Genomic DNA, 10,623 nt, shown 5'->3' with positions numbered 1-10,623 from the left:
ACCAAAAAAGGTGGGTACTCCTGATAACACTAAGGCTTCCCAGCTGACTCAGACAGTAAAGAATCTGCTGGCAATGCAGGAGACGCGGGTTTGATCCCTGGGTCTGAAAGATCCCCTGGAGAAGAGAATGGCTACCCACTCCAGTGTTCTTGCCTGGGAAATCCCATGGACAGAAGAGCCTGGTGGGCTACAGTCCATGGGGTTGCAAGGAGTCAGACACAACTGTGCCACTAGCGCTTTCACTTCACTGGCACCACTCCGTTCATTACAGATCACGTGGCTCACACTCTTTTGAGTTTAGATGGTTTCTGCCAGTGGGGTGTTGGAGGCAGAAGTCAGGCAATTCTGGTGCTCCCTCGGCCCCTGAGATACCCTGAGGCTGCAGTTCATTAAATAAAAAGACAGTTCAATGGCTAGAAAAATGAAAGAATCAGCAGATTAAGTGGCTCAGTAGATGAGTATATTTTGGAAAGACCATTAGAACTGATGTACTGAAAGAAATGTGGGCTTCCCAGGTGGCTCAGTGGTAAAGAATCTGCCTGCAAGGCAGGAGATGCAGGTTCAATCCCTGGGTGGGGAAGATCCCCTGGAGGAGGAAATTGAAACCCACTCCAGTGTTCTCGCCTGGGAAATCCCACGGACAGAGGAGCTGGTGGACTACAGTCCATGCGGTCACAAAAGAGTTGGACGTGACTTCGCAACTAAACAACAAAAATTGAATGAAGTATATGTATGTGTTTGTGGTTTATTGAGGAATTTTTAAATAACAAGTAAAGTAAAGCCTGTACCAACTGCATTTAACTATTAGGTAACATGAACATGCCAAGAGTAAGAATTTTCCTAAGATATTAACTCATTAAATAAGCTAAAATATAAGCACAAAGGTTGATAGCATATGAATTTTTCAACAAGCAAATTTCTCGCGACGTTTTTCTTATAGGGTTTTCTTACCATGAACTTAATTTTAAAGCTCATTATGGAATAGAGATCCCCATGAATCATGCAAAAAAATCACCTGTACATTGACCTCTAGCTAGATTAAGGGATTTTTGTTGTTGTTCAATTTACATGCTGTACAGCATCTATTTCTTGAAAGTTCTCATGACTCCTATGAAGCTCAGGTGCATTGGAGACCCCGAGGGGATCCGTGTTTCTGACTGTTAAGTCTGATAGATCATTACACCTGCTGTGTCACACTTATTCCTCCCAGCCATTTGATGAGGTGAATAAAGCTGTCCCAAAGCTTTAAAAGTACTCTTAATTCTAAACAATAAGGTTTTCACATGAAGTGGGGAAAAAATGACAAGTTCGTTTGAACAAAGAGGTAGAAGTCTTCAGTTCCAGCTGGACACGTGGCCCTCACTGTTGGATGATGTTTTCTGTCTTTCTGCTAGCATTCCTTACCCTCTGGGCCAGAGGACAAGGCTATTATGCATGAAGTAAAAGGCTTGATTACGGATAGAGACTGTGAGAAAATTCATCCTCCATGTATTAGACCCTTGAACATAAAAGAGGCACATTTTAATGTTGGCTCTATTTGAAATTATTTTAAACCTGAAGCTTTACAAAAATTAGAACCTGGCACCAGATGACACAACCCTTATGGCAGAAAACGAAGAAGAACTAAAGAGCCTCTTGATGAAAGTGAAAGAGGAGAGTGAAAAAGTTGGCTTAAAGCTCAACATTCAGAAAACTAAGATCATGGCATCCAGTCCCATCACTTCATGGCAAATAGATGGGGAAACAATGGAAACAGTGATAGACTTTATTTGGGGGGGCTCCCAAATCACTACAGATAGTGACTGCAGCTATGAAATTAAAAGATGCTTGCTCCTTTAAAAAAAAGTTGTGACCAACCTACACAGCTTATTAAAAATCAGAGACATTACTTTACCAACAAAATATGGTTTAAAGCTATGGTTTTTCCAGTAGTCATGAATGGATGTGAGAGTTGAGCTATAAAGAAAGTTGAGCACAGAAGAATGATGCTTTTGAACTGTGGTGTTGGAGAAGACTCTTGAGAGTCCCTTGGGCTGCAAGGAGATCCAACCAGTCAATACTAAAGGAAATCAGTCCAGAATATTCATTGGAAGGACTGATGCTGAAGCTGAAACTCCAATACTTTGGCTACCTGATGCAAAGCACTGACTCAATGGAAAAGACCCTGATGCTGGGAAAGATGGAGGGCAGGAGGAGAAGGGGACAACAGAGGATGAGATGTCTGGATGGCATCACCGACTCAATAGACATGAGTTTGAATAGGCTCCGGGAGTTGGTGATGGACAGGGAAGCCTGGCGTGTTCAGTCCATGGGGTCGCAAAGAGTTGGACACAATTGAACTGAACTGAACCACATCTGTGGACTTTCCTGGTGGCTCAGTGGTAAAGAATGTGCCTGCCAATGCAACAGACTCACGTTCAATCCCTGGGTTGGGAAGATCCCCTGGAGAAGGGAATGGCAACCCACTCCAGTATCCTTGCCTGGAGAATCCCATAGACAGAGGAGCCTGGCGGGCTACAGTCCATGGGGTCACAAAACAGTCAGACAACACTCAGCAACTAAACAATAACAACAACCATATTTGTAGATAAGATTACTTCTATTACTAGAAGTAATTTTGAAAGTGTTACGACCTCAGAAATTAAATTTGTAGGAGAAAAGAAAGATGACAGCTGATGTGAGGAATCTGGGATCATTACATTTTTTTTAAGTGCAAAATATGACTATCCTAGCTTTTTGTCATTACAGTAATTATTGAAGATACATTAGTGATATTTATGAAACTCTGTTGGGCGGGTCCTAGGAAAAAAAACAAATTTAATATGTCTTTAAAAAAATACTTATAGATGGATAATTCTTACATCATGCTTTATTATGTTACCTTCTCCCATCCCATAATGGATTAGAGGTGATTGAGTTAAATAGATTTTATTTTCTGTGCATCCTTTGAAGTTTGGAACTGCTGTGTCTGACACAGACTCACTAACTCAATAACCAGACTACTATATTAATCAAAGATTTTACTCCCAATCATTTTGAATCCATAAGAGACTTTAAGAAAGATGCTAGAAGCAGGACAGCTGGCATAATCATCTTATGATGTAGAAATGCTTTTGTCTGTGGCTGAAAATGGAAGGTTTTGTGCTGCAACATGAGCAGAAGATGTGATGCCGTGCTCACAGACTGGACGTTTGGATCTCTTCAGAAACCGCGGAAATCCCAAACCTCAGCGTGATGTATTTGGCGATGAGGCCTCTGGAGGGTAGTGAGGTGGTGAGGGTGGAGCCCTCAGGAATGGGGTTTGTGTCCTTAGAAAAGAGGCCCAGCAGGCTCCAAGGACACAGCGAGAAGACAACCTTCTCTGAACCAGGAAGCTGGCCTCAGGAAACAGTGCATCTTCAGAGCCTTCGTTACAAACTTTGCAGCCTCCAGAACCGTAAACAATGAATGTTTTTTGTTTAAGATGCCAGTGTGTGATAATCAGACTTTCTATGCTGAGAATTCTGGGTGCCCGCCGAGTTGTAAGAAACAGCACAGAGAGATGTCGTGTCCACTTGACCGGTTCTCCCAGGGGCCACCTCTTAACAGAAGCATCGTACACCATCACAGCCGGGCACCAACTCTGGATCAGTGTCTCCAGGGTCAGCCAGGTGGCTCGGGTTTTACACACTGTGTGTGTGCATGTAGTTCTGTGATGTTTTACCACGTGTGTACGTCTACACATCCACCACCACCACCTCCAAGACACAGAACATTCCAGGAGGTCAAGGGTCCCTCAGTTACCTTTTCTAACCACACCTTCCTCCTTCCCACCCCAGAACACATTTTTTTTAATATGCAGTAAACTTAATCACATAACTGAAGTTTCTCTGGAACCAGCTGTAATCAGTGTTTCTTCCGATAGTCATTCAGTCTCTCAGTCATGTCCGACTCTCTGCGACCCCATGGGCTACAGCACACCAAGCTTCGCTGTCTTTCACTGTCTCCCTGAGTTTGCTCAAACTCACATCTATTGAGTCAGTGATGCCATCCAACCATCTCATCCTCTGTCACCTCCTGCCCTCAATCTGTTCCCAGCATCCGGGTCTTTTCCAATGAGTCGACTCTTCCCATAAGGGGGCCAGGATATTGAAGCTTCAGCTTTATCATCATATTTTCCAATAGAAAGAAGTGTGCAGAATTCTGTTCTTGGTGTCTGAGTTCCTGTTGCTTTAGAAGTTCTGGTACAATGCAGGCGGACAGGTGTGGTTTCTTAAACCAAGGAAAGACCACCAGACACTTGAGTCCCTAGAAAGCCCTTGAGAAGGAGGGGCTCGAGGCAGGTGTCTTGTTGGTGGGGTCCTCAGACTCCCAGATCACAGCCTGCACCCGAGTGCAGCCAGCAGATGCAGAGCAGCGAACAGAGGCCTGGGGCCCCCGTGCCGTGGAGAGTCTCAGAGACAATGTCCTCCCTCCACAAGGGCGACATACACTCCGGAAGTTCCGCAGCTCAGGCACAGAGTGGCAAGGGTCAGTGGGAAAGGCTCGGATGCCCTCCGACACTGCTGATCTCGTTAGCCTCCCCGGAGTAAGACGGGAGCCGGAGAGCAGTGCCAGTCCCGAGCCTGTCACTTCTGATAACGCCTTAGGAAAGCAGGAATGCCGATCACCGTCTCAGGTGTGGAGACTAACACAGCTGGCCACAGTTAAAGGTCCTCTGCCCAACCCAGAAAAGTATAGGAGACACTTCCAGAACAGGGCCATCTGATGAGCCTCTTTCAAAGCCACTGGAATGACACCAGGAAAGACGCTGTTCTACCGTGCAAATACCCGGACTTGTAGTCACACTTGGCCTCCATCAGGCATTATGGATAGGTGATCTGGATTGGTTTACTCCAGTGGTTCTACCTACCAAGCAGGTGAAATCTGGGTGCCCAGGACTCAGGAGCATGGAGGAGAGTGTGCAGAGGGATGAAGGTCCCAAGGGGACTTCTGGGAGGCCAGCCACGGCCGGAGGCCCTGAGCAGCCTGATCTGGACGCCGACCTCTTGGAAGCATCAAAGGAGCTGCCTGAGGGAAGCAGAGGGAAACTGAGAAACCACTCTCTGTACTGTTAGCCAGGGGCTGCTGTGCCAGCCTGGATAAAAGTGAATTTTTAAAATACGCCAGCTGGTAAATGCATTAGTTTGTGTGAATCCATTATTAAAATTACACTCCTTGGGCTTCCCTGTTGGCTCAGATGGTAAAGAAACTGCCTGCAATGCAGGAGGCCCATGTTCGAGCCCTGGGTTGGGGAGATCCCCTGAAGAAGGGAAGGGCTACCCACCTAATTTCTAGCCAAGAAATTTTCCCTCCAGTTTAGGCCCTGCTCATCTCCTCAGTGACAGGAACCTCAGTGCCCAAAGCGTTTTGTGCTAAGCTAATCAGTGGGCTCCTGTTACAGAACTCAGGTTATTAAACCATTACTAAGAAATGATGCCCTGTGGTACTGGGGGGGGCAGACTTCCCTTTAAGCAGCAACACTGAAGCCTCTTTCAAATATTTGTTTATTTTGATTGTGATGCATTAATTGGAATACTTTGCCTCCATCAAGATCGAAAGTGTCTTTTTCATAACTGCCGCTGCAGTAATCTTGCTGTTGCGTTTTCCACTCCAAACTCTGGGCAAAACACCAAGTTTGCCCACCTCAGTCTAACCATGATGTTCAGATGTGTTCAGGACTACTTGTTTAGCTGTGTTTCCTGTGCACAGGCTGTTACGTCACAGTCTTATGAAAGTATTTATGGTCATTCATTAACAGTGAGATGGAACATTTCCTGTCAATTTTCATGTCAGACTATTTAGATAAAGCTGGAGAGAAAGTGAAAGTGTTAGTCGCTGAGTCCTGTCCGACCCTTGGCAACCCCATAGGCTGTAGCCCTCCAGTCGTCTCTGTCTCGGGATTTCCCAGGCAGGAATACTGGAGTGGGTTACCAGTCCCTTCTCCAGGGTATCTTTCCCACCCAGGGATCAAACCTGAGTCTCCTGTGTTGCGTGCAGGCAGATTCTTAACCATCTGAGCCACCAGATAAACCTGGGTAAACCCTCAAGTCTTTTCTTTGGTTTCCCCTTTATAACAGGACACACACTTCCTCCCTGTCCTACAGGCAGTGTAGCCCAAAAGATGGTCCCATGTTCTGAAGAACAAAATAGTTGAGTCATTTTCCCTGAGACCGTAAGCAATTCTCCAGCTACCAGACAGAGCTCTGTGCAGATAACAACCGCGTCTGAACCCCCACATTGCTCCCAGCAGAAGCAGAAAGATGCCAAGCCTCTAGTCAACGTTAATTAAATGAAAACAAATACGTCTTGCAGCTAATTAGGATCTATTGGTATTGGATTGAATGTCTTTATTCACAGGGCCCAGTGAAGGGTAAAATGTACATTTTGAAGAATCTCTTTGAAGCTAAAACCATGCTTGTAGAGTCTTCCCCCATTCTCAGGATGGGGTAGATTTCTTTTTCAAGTAATAGAATATAACTCTTCTCTTTCTGTCAACTTTAACATGATATATATATATTTTTTAAAGGGACGTTAAAAGGTCTTTTGTCCATTCTGGGGCTGTCTTGGTGAGACTGCTTTCCACAATTAGAAACCTGTGGTGAATTCAAGAAAAAGGAACAGTGACACTGGAATCACCTCTGTGTTTTCATGCCGTGTTCTCTGCGGGCACTTTTCAGATCCTGGAGGGTCAAGTAAAATAAAAGTGTAGCCTTTCTGCAGCTCAGGGATTGGCAGGGACAGCCCCCTCGCCCTGGGGAGAGGTTAGAGCTTAACCCCCAAGGCTGCCCTGACTGCCTCCTGGGTTTCTTTTAATCTCGAACAAAATTCTCTTGGAGGATCCCATTCCAGAAGCCCATCCTGCACTCTCCTTCAGCCTTTGCCAGGACAGACCCGCCCCGGAGGAAAAGGAACCACACACAACTGAGGGCTTTAAATGCTCCTAAACAACCAGGGGTGTGTCCCCCTCCCTGACCTGCTTTCAGGGCACAAACAGGGCAGCACCGCCCGCTGGCCTCGTTGGAGGAGCAGGACGACAGGCCTTACTATGCGAGGAAATTATTTCAGAGTTGAGGAGGCCCTGGACAGGGCACAGCAGGCACATCATCCCAGGGCTATAATCCTCTTTCAGATATAGCAGCTATGGGGCTTCCCTGGGGGCTCAGTGGTTGAGAATACGCCTGCCTTTGCAGGAGACGCGGGTTCGATCCCTGGTCCGGGAAGACCCCACATGCACTGCAAGTACCGAGCCTGTGCTCTGGAGTCCGGGAGCAGAGTCACAGTTACTGAGCCCGCCGGCCTTGGAGCCCATGCTCCGCAACAAGGGAAGCCACTACATCGAGAAGCCAGAGCAACGCAATGAAGAGCAGCCCCCACTAGCCACAACTAGAGAAGAGCCCCGCGAACAACGGGGACCCAGCACAGCCTAAAATAAATAAATACAATTATCTTTTTTAAAAAGAAGCAACTGTGGAAAATCAAGAGGATGGTCCTGTAGCTGCAGACCCGCGTCACCACAGGGCGCATGCGCGCACTTGCTGCGGGCAGGCGGACTTCCGAATTGTGAGAATCCCTGTCAATACCCTCACCCCACGTCACCACCTGGGCAGAGACGCACCCTCGACTGGATCGGCCAGATCTCGGTCTTGGTCCGAACGCCAGCTTTCCATCTGAAGGTTGAGTAACAATCCAGAGGCAGTGGTGAACGGGGAATTCCTGGCCAGATTCCGCACGTTTCTGCCGGGCTCCAGGGCAGCCACTTGGCCACACTCCCTGGTGATGCCTGGTTCTGTAATCGCTGCCGCCCGGATCCAAGACAGGCGCGGATTCCGAGTTCTGTCCGCGCGGCATTTGGCTGACCTCAGCCCTGCTAACCTCAGCCCTGCCTGACCCCTTGGTGAATCCCCTTTCCTGACATTTACAGTCATGGAGGCTAACCCCTAGGTGTTACTTAATTACGGGGTAGAAATCCTTTTGATCCTTTGGAACTCACTTTCCTCTGCTTCTTGACTGTGTGTCTCTGAGCTGCCTTTACCCCCACCGGATGAAGGTCCTGTTCCATCCTGATGTGAATCCAAGGTAGGCCCAAGCTGGTTTTTACTTTTATGCAAATGATGTGCAAATAAAATCTTAATTGCTCTTACTGAATACTCAGGAATTCTGTTTTGCCAATTACCAAGTGCTTACTTCGTAAATGGTCCTTAAACTGAGTCAAAACAAATCCTACTCTGTTATCTGGTTACATTATCTGCTTACCCAATAAGCAGTAAGTTCATGGAAATGAAGAGGTCTTTACTTACTCTACAGTTTTCCTGATTGGATAACCTCTGGATCTACTTCTATTTTATACTGTGTATATATTTAAGCTGTCTGACTGTTGTGACCCTATGGAATGTAGCCCACCAGACTCCTCTGTCCATGGGGATTCTCCAGACAAGAATTCTGGAGTGAGTTGCCAGGCCCTCCTCCAGGGGATCTTCCTGACCCAGGGATCAATCCCACATCTCCTGCATTGCAGGTGGATTCTTTTACTGCTGAGCCACCAGAGAGGCCCCAGATTGAAGCTAAATAGCAGGAAAAAAAATTAAGGGTAAGAAGATGTGGAGGGTAATCCTAGATGTGTCTCAGAGTCTCCCCAGCATGAGTCTGGGGTGCATTTTTTCTGCAGATCAGCTGAGTAGAGGTTCCTATGGTCCAATCAGACCTCCTGGTGTTAACTGGTAACTAGATAACATGCATCTCCTCCTCTCATGGTGCCTGCAGGTGAATAGCAAAGTATCACCTTCATCAGTAGAGAAGTCCATCCAGCAAAGAAATAGGCATTTGTTTAAAAGGGTCCTTCATTTTGATATGGGTATATACAACCTCTTGACTCACTGAAAAGTTGTATTTTTAACTAAAGCAAAACAGTCATTTTTTGGTAAAGTTCCAGTGATAATCTTCAAAGGAAAGGCCAAAAGTACTTATAAATTTGAGAATCATCCTGAAGTAGGGATGTTATTCAAGCTCTCTTTCAGATTAAGAATGTCTCTGAAATAGAAAACAAAGGTATCTCTCCTCGTTTGCAGTTAACATGATTCTGAATTCATCTCCCCTTAAAGAATTCTTCCTGGGACTTCCCTGGTGGCCCAGTGGCTAAGACTCTGCACTCCTAATGCAGGGGGCCTGGATTTGACCCCTGGTCAAGGAACTAGATCTCACTTGCTGCAACTGACATCTGGTACAGGCAAATAAATAAATGAATAAATAAATATTAAAAAATAATTCTCCCTCATTTAGGTGATTAGTGACCAGCTGAACCTAATAATGTTCCTTTTTTTTCAAAATTTTATTTCATTTTAATCAGATAAACTTTTGGACCCACGAAACAGAATTCAACAGAAAGCCAACCCATCCTTATTAATTTAGCTTTCTTTATCGGGTATTAGTAACAGTCAAAGAAATAGTAGCCTCCAAGAACATGAAAATGAACAAGACCTGGTTTCTGTCCTCAACACTTCACCTTTTTAGAAAGTGAATAAAATACAGAGTAAATATCTACAATAGACGGTGTTTCAAAAAGTCATAAATGCCTTCATTGGTAGAGAATGAAATCCTAGTAAAATTCAGGGGAGGAGTGTCATACTTTTGACTGGGAGAAATCGGGAGGACTTTATGAAGAAAAATACGGTTTCGGGTACTCTGTGAAGAGTAGTTGGGATCTGAGCAGATGGAGATGGACTCGATATGAGGTGAGGGGTGGAAGCCATAAAGGGGTCCTGGGGCCTCCTGTTGACTGGAGAAGAGAAGGGGAGGCATGGGGGAGAGGTGGGCTGGGGTCTCCTGGAGGCCAGTGAGCAGGATGCGCAGGACGGACTCCTATTTTGGAAAGATGCTTGGGAGGGAGAGAAGCTCCCCGTGGGGACTTCAGAAGGCTGTAGGTGAGGGTCTGAGCCCGGGGAGCGGCAGGAATTGCAGGGCGATCGGAAGGGACATGAGGTGTTTCTGAAGGTGCCATCAGGGGCTTGGGCACAGTTGTTTCTGGAGTAAGAGGATGGGAGGGGGGTTTTAAAACTTAAACCTGATGCCTAAAAGAATCACACTGGCCTTAGAGAAATGCGGAGCAGAAAGAGAGAGATATAGAGCACGGGCAGCAATTAGCTGCATGACTGCTGCCATTTCTACAAGTTGTTTTTAGCAACGTGAGACTGACAGATGTGTCTGTAAACATGGAGTCAGAGCTGCATCCTCTCAGTACCTCTGAGTTAGGGAGGCTTGCTCACAGGGCAGGACTTGAGAGTATAATGGAGCCTCATGAGCTGAAAATAGAACACAAACAACACTGAAAAATAGAATCAAAAATTTATTTTCAGTTTAAAAGAGAGGCTCATCTATTTCATATATTGACATTAATTACTATAAAATCCTCTGTGGTGACAGTCGTCGTACAGTCACTAAGTCATATCCAACACTTTGCGACCCCATGGACTCTAGCACACCGGACTTCCCTGCCCTTCACCATCTCCTGGAGCTTGCTCAAACTCATGTGCATTGAGTCAGTGATGCCATCCAACCATCTCATCCTCTGTTGTCCCCTTCTCCTGCCCTCAATCTTTCCCAGCATCA

The sequence above is a fragment of the Moschus berezovskii genome, chromosome 7 (assembly GCF_049115385.1).
Source record: "Moschus berezovskii isolate FMDL1 chromosome 7, NW_MosBer_1.0, whole genome shotgun sequence".
Lineage (NCBI taxonomy): Eukaryota > Metazoa > Chordata > Mammalia > Artiodactyla > Moschidae > Moschus > Moschus berezovskii.
This window is presented reverse-complemented; position numbering follows the sequence as displayed.